Source organism: Nicotiana tomentosiformis, chromosome 11, assembly GCF_000390325.3.
Source record: "Nicotiana tomentosiformis chromosome 11, ASM39032v3, whole genome shotgun sequence".
Taxonomy (NCBI): Eukaryota; Viridiplantae; Streptophyta; class Magnoliopsida; order Solanales; family Solanaceae; genus Nicotiana; species Nicotiana tomentosiformis.
The window spans coordinates 29630011-29636489 of record NC_090822.1 but is presented as its reverse complement, the minus strand read 5'-3'; positions in this window follow the sequence as shown (position 1 = coordinate 29636489).

Sequence of the window (6479 nt, the reverse complement as noted above, 5' to 3'; positions counted from 1 at the left end):
AGAGGTTAATGACCGGAACAACTTAGATGATCATGATATTAAGTGTAGGAGGTGTATTGGATGTTGTTAGGGTCTAAAAAGATCCCTAGAACTAAGCCAAGATGGGAGTTGTGCAACGGGCTAAAGTTTCAAATAAATTCGCACAAGATCCGAATATAAACGCATGCAAATACCAAACTACAATGATTTAGGTGTTGATATACATATCAAATTAAATCCCATTGATTCTAGTTTCAAATGTATCAAACAGTTTGTCATTTGGATATGTATACAGAAAGTTATGGCCATTTTACCAAACCTATGCCATATGCGCACCCAGATGCGCCGTAGCGCACAGAAGAGGGGTTTCTGCCTTGTGTGCGCACCCAGATGCGCTATCACTTGCCCAGGTGCGCGGACGCGCACATAAGAGCACTATAAATACCCCCAATTTCGGGGAGAGAGAGTGGCTAAGTCATTTCTTTGAGCTAGGGCTTGCTCTAACAAGGAGAATTCGTCCTATACTTCCCTCCAATGAACCAAGGTAATGTTTTTGGAGTATTTTGAGTTGAGTAATAATCATAAACACTTATATTAATAAGGATTAATCTTGAAGATCCATATATTTCCATTCAAATCCCTAAATTGGTCAAGAACATTACAAGTTGGGATTTTTCAAGAGTTGCACTATAAGAGGTATGTCTACCATCTCTAACTAATATATGGTGATTATTTATGTATGAAATATGTGTCATGACTTATAGAATGGTGATTGGAAGCCATAAGTGCCTAACCTAGGTGTGTTGTTTTTGTAGAGATTGTAAAATAGTTTAATTGATGAGATTGATGGTTTGGGAGTGAATTGTTAGGACTGCATATGCTAATGGAAGTTGTGGATGGCCTTGAGACGATTGTAAGGTGAATCATTGGTGTGGAAGGTGGTTGTAGCTAAAGAAATTCTATTGAAGGAGGTTGTAGAAAAATATTTGATAAAAAGTTGAAACGACTTAAAGTATAAAAATCTTGCTAATATTGGTGCAATTGTATTGCCTTGTTGTAGATTGAACTTGTTTAGTGTGGTAGAGTATCGTAGTATTATTAAGGGACGAATTTCAGGTATGTTGGCTAAAACTTCTCTCTTAGAATTGAATTCCATGATGTTCCTGTAAGTTTCAAGTATGGATGGCCCAGGTTCCTAATTCCCATGTTCCGAGTTGTTCCTAATAAATTCGATTATTCCGAGTAAGCAAAGTATCGAAAGATGTATGTATTCAAAACGTGTTCCAATTACTCCTCTCTCATCATGATCTCCTTTGGAAATGTGTTCAAGTATGGTTTATGAGTTAAAGAGTTATAACTTCAATTCATGTTTTAAATTAAAGTTCATTATGCTTGACTTGGAAAGGAAACCCAATGTGCTTAAAACTCATATAGCTCATATACTCATCAAATTTCTATTACCAAATGCCCTTATTGTTGCTAAACTATGACTATGTTTGGAAGTGAAAGAAGTAAGAGTGAGATATAAAGTGTGGCCATGGTTGTGGAAATTAGTGCATATGATTTGAATCTATATTTCAATCGTAAATCACCATGATCTCCTTCGTAAGTGTTTCCAATGTGTTTTTAGTCCTTATTTACCCATGAGTTGAAATTGTGCACTGCCTTTTTAGAGAAGTATTTCACGAAGAAAGGGTGCATTACTCGATATGATTTCTAACTTGTGTTGTGATTACACCTCCACCCGCACACATTGGGGTGAGGCGGAAGGGCCAATTTGTGTAGAGATTATGGTATTGTGATTACACCTCCACCCGCACACATTGGGGTGATGCGGTAGGGCCGCTTTGTGTAGAGATTGTGATATTGTGATTACGCCTCCAGCCACACACATCGGGGTGAGGCAGAATGGATGCTTTGTGCAGAGATTGTGGTATTTTGATTACACCTCCACCCGCACACATTGGAGTGAGGCGGCAAGACCGCTTTGTGTAGAGATTGTGGCATTGTGATTACACCTCCACCCGCACACATTGGAGATCACTCCTTGCTACATCATTCTAAACATCACATAATTTTCCTTATTCTATATGTACATCTGCATTAAAGAGTCTACATAAATATGGTCTTAACGAGACATTGAATATATTGCATGTACCTATTTTTTGAACGAGACACATCATTCTATTACAATTCTCTTAATATTTCCCATTTGCTTCCCCAAAATTCTCATCCAGGGGCCATACGTTATGAATTTATTATAGAACCTTTTGATTTAAATGGAGAATACATGTTCACTTGTGCACCACACCATCATAATATTTACCTACATGGCGTCAAATCTAATGTAAGGTAGCCTAGTGTTGGGATCTTTCTCGAGCCACACCCTCTCATGTGTATGTGACTTACACGGTTTGGATAGTCACTTTACTCCCCTTGTGAACATTATCATAAACCCTTTTCACTGTCCAGTAACATAAGAGCATATCTCAGCACCTATCATATATGTACATGTCAATTGAAAGGGTCACTTGTCCGCATAAAGTTCCTCTGAAACTTGGGATCGTCACAAATTCGTCATAGGAATATCTATTGTTTGCCCATCTCAGTATAACTTTCATGTCTACCTAGATCATACCTCAGTAAGTTACTCACCTTGTTCCTAGTATTGTAGTTGCCCATGGCGTGGCCTAGTATTGCAGTTTGAGAGTTATTATGGCAAAGATATGTCCAGCTCATAACAAATATTCATTGCCTCTTTACACCTCTACAACGTGTTCTGGCTGTGTTCCTTAGTTAGTAAATTCATTGTGCTTGCTTCCCGACACTTGTTGTATAACAATGAGAGATCGCGTCCTTCTATATGTCGTTGTAACGCTTCCTTTCTCATAAGGTTTCTTAATAGGCTCTCCGTCAAGACCGTATGCACCCTTGGGGTTATCACATCATCATGTCTGCTTCTCCTGTTTTTCCCATCTTTCATTAGCATTTGGGTGCTTTTCAAGTCACAAGACCCGTGGCGAACTCATTATGAACATTCGCAAACCTTTCATGATTTGTCTATTGTGCCTCCCTGGGTTCCGTTATCTTTAAACACTCGGCTCCTAGAATCATTTACTATGCAATTGTCATGTGTGGGGAGTTTACTATCCTTAATATTCCACATCCTTGGGTGGATAAAGATTTTATTTTCCTCTCTCCCCGGAGCATCATATTAACCATTAGAACCTCTCTAACCAATACCTGATTTCATCCCAACATTAGGGTGTCCTAACTAAATAGTCTAACTCGTGTATGGTTGAACATAAGTAGCCTTACCGTGACCTTTCCCTCCCCACTTCATGTAGATATTTCATATTTTGGCACATATCATGAACATATTAATTTGAAGTACAAGTATATTGTGTCTCTAGTCCTCTCATATAGGATCAACTATCAGGAAGGGTTGAGTTGCAAGAGTAATAACCTCACAAGTGCTCAATCACTTTTTCAACCCCATGGGCTTGGGGCATAGATTCTTTATGTCAATTACTGTTAAGAGCGTAATGCAACTTCATGTATTTTTTAAACCTCTACCACATTCATGGTGAAAGAATCTTCTCATTTTGAGTTAAATGGATTTTCCCTACACTCAAGGAGGCAACTGGTGTCACGTACTTGACTATCTCTCCTTAAGGCTTACTATTTCCAAGCAAGGCATATATGGAATAAAACAATTGTTATTGTCCCTTTCATAACTCATAGTCATCCAAGGATAACTGATGCTAACGTCTTTGTCCTCCTGATCATGCCTCCCATATAACACATGTCTAAAACGACTCACTTCTTTTACATCTTAGGATCATGTGAATGGTTCCCACATTATCCATGTGTACTAGTTAACTCTATGCCTCATTTGTCGAATCAAGGATGTCATCATAATGATAAACCATGTCAGCGTTATGGGTAGTAACCTTCATGTCTCTTAGGATATAACCACCTAAAATGCCCTTCTCATCACATTGATGGATTCTTGAATAATTCCAGCCCAATCTCGAACCTTGTTGTTCCTATTTGTAGTAAATCTATCGAGATTTATAGGTTCAAACATGTCAAAAAAGAAGCATCGTTCAATGATCAAACATGGTGGGTAGGAAACTCTATTGTCATATTCATTCTAGCACATCGTAGAATAATTGTTGAAGGTCGCCACAAGTTTAATTCGGATGTTCGACACAGGGATTTGGTAGTTGAAGAAAGTGAACGAGTCTTCTCAAGATTTTCTCAATAGAAACATTATGTGAATTGTTAATGACGGTAAAGCAGGTGTAGTCACAGTAGGCCTTATGGAATCTTGAAGGAAATAGGTCAAACTATGAGTATGATGTTTCCCCATCGGTGTTCTCCATGCATCCAGTGCTTCATGTATCTGCGTCAAAGAAGGTAGTTGGAGATTCTCTACCTATCATTCCGGTGGAGGCTATTGAAGGTAAAGTTAATGGATAATTGGCTTGTGAGAGGTACCTAATTTTCATCCTTGTTAGACAAGCCTGGAAGTTGGGATTGCCTCCGTTAAAGTGCTATGGTAAAGTCTATGAGTCGAGGAAGCTGCCTCGAAGGCCGAGGGTATTGTGGAAAGAAAATATTCCCACTTGTTTGTATAGCCAAATAGTTGTGGTTCGAAAGGTACTTTCCATGTGTTATGATTTAAATATGTACAGTTCATGTCCAGATACCACTTTTGATAATGTAATGCTTGTAATGTTGAGATTGGTGTAATTGATATATATTGTGATGCTTTGTTGAGTTGTGGATATGTTTTTAGGAGTGGTTTTGGTGTTTCCCTTACAGGTGGATAGTCCCAATTACATGGAAAACTCTGCCAAAATTTCTAAAAAATTTGGGAGCTTATGATGTGTAAAAGAAAAGACGAGTTATGTTGGGTATTTTGGGATGACCCTACTCCTCATTCGAGGACGAATGATCCGACTTCAAACACATGTAATATTTTTGGAGTATTTTGAGTTGATTACTACTCCTAAACACTTGTATTAACAAGGATTAATCTTGATGATCCATATATTTCCATTCAAATCCCCAAATTGGTCAAGAACACTATAAGTTGGGATTTTTCAAGAGTTTCACTAATTTGACCTCCTGTGCATGTGAATTAAAGAAAGGAGGAGGTCAATCAAAAAAAAGAGATGTTAATTAATCAAAGGTCTAACTGATCACCACACATGTATTGTAAATATGCAGTTAGGAATAATCAAGCCAAAGTAATAATAGGTATGTCTATCATCTCTAACTAATATATGGTGATTATTTATGTATGAAATATGTGTTATGACTTATAGGATGGTGATTGGAAGCCATAAGTGCCTAACCTAGGTTGTGTTGTTTTTGTAGAGATTGTAAAATGGTTTAATTTATGAGATTGATGGTTTGGGAGTGAATTGTTGGGCATGCATGTGCTAATGAAAGTTGTGGATGGCCTTGAGATGATTGTAAGGTGAATCATTGGTGTAGAAGGTGGTTGTTAGATGAAGAAATTCCATTGAAGGAGGTTGTAGAAAAATATGAACATTAGATGTTTGATAAAAAGTCCAAATGACTTAAAGTATAGAAATCTTGCTAATATTGGTACAATTGTGTTGCCTTTTTGTAGATTGAAGTTGTTTAGTGTGGTGGACCATCGTAGTATTATTAAGGTGTGAATTTCGGGTATGTTAGCTAAAACATCTCTCTTAGAATAAAATTCCATGATGTTCCTGTAAGCATCAAGCGTGGTTGGCCCAGGTTCCTAATTCCCATGTTCCGAGTTATTCCTAATAAATTCGATTATCCCGAGTAAGCAAAGTGTCGAAAGATGTGTGTACTCAAAACGTGTTCCAATTAATACTCTATCATTATGATCTCCTTCGGGAATATGTTCAAGTATGATTTATGTGTTAAAGCGTTATAACTTCAATTCATGTTTCAAATGAAAGTTCATTATGCTTGACTTGGAAAGAAAAACCCAATGTGCTTAAAACACATATAGCTCATATACTCATCGAATTTCTATTTCCTAATGCCCTTATTGTTGATAAACTATGTCTATGTTTGGAAGTGAAAGAAGTAAGAGTGAGATATAAAGTGCGGCCATGGTTATGGTAATTAGTATTTATGATTTGAATCTATGTTTCAATCGTAAATCACCATGATCTCCTTCGTAAGTGCTTCCAATATGTTTTTAGTCCTTATTTACCCATGACTTTAAACTGTGCATTGCCTTTTTAGAGAAGTATTTCACAAAGAAAGGGTGCATTACTCGCTATGATTTCTAACTTATGTTGTGATTACACCTCCACACGCACACATTGGGGTGAGGCGGCAGGTCCACTTTGTGTAGAGATTATTATATTGTGACTACACCTTCACCCGCACACATTGGGGTGAGGCGGCAGGACCTCTTTGTGTAGGGATTGTGGCATTGTGATTACACCTCCACCCGCACACATTGTGGTGAGGCGGCAGGA